A 725-nucleotide genomic window follows, 5' to 3' on the forward strand; every position below is an offset into this window, starting at 1 on the left:
TGTATCTTAGTGACGCGTACTTACCACAATCTGCATGATGAATTTGTGATGGTAGGAAACCTTGTTTATTTTTGCTTTTAATAAATAAAAAATCATCAAAATTAGCCAAATTCAATAATTCTAATTATGAATCAACTTTTAATAGTTTTAATAGTAATTATTACCATTGTAATAATTGTGTCATGACACAATGTATTAGGCACAGTTATTATTAACTACAAACAAAATAATAATAATTGTAAATTATTAGACATCAATAAAAATAATCAATATAGTTCTATTGTTAGGGATTTGAAAAGAGCAGAAAAATGCAATAATGTTTTCCTATTCTTTAAGAAATGTATAAACGGAACATTTGTATCGAGGCTTTGGATGGCTAAGCGTTTTGAGGCACAAACATGGCAATCTCGTTTCAGAAGCGGCATCAAATTAAATCCGGCCTGGGCGGGTTGACTTTATCTGGTTGTGGATCCTCGGAACATAACTTTCCCACTCTGTGCAATAGATTTATTGCATGTGGAAAATCCGTCTTTTCTGCCCCAAGCCGGATAATGTAAGGAACACCCTCATAAAACAAAATTTTTTTGTCATTATTACGTATCCAAAATATTATTAGAAAGATTTATTTATAAGTATTATAATATGTCTCAACCTTAAGCAATATTTAATAGTGATAAATGATCATATTCATACCAAAATTTTAAAAAAATTGTAATTATAAAATA

The sequence above is a fragment of the Halyomorpha halys genome, unplaced genomic scaffold (genome assembly GCF_000696795.3).
Source record: "Halyomorpha halys isolate HHAL.00 unplaced genomic scaffold, Hhal_1.1 Scaffold737.1, whole genome shotgun sequence".
NCBI classification, from domain to species: domain Eukaryota; kingdom Metazoa; phylum Arthropoda; class Insecta; order Hemiptera; family Pentatomidae; genus Halyomorpha; species Halyomorpha halys.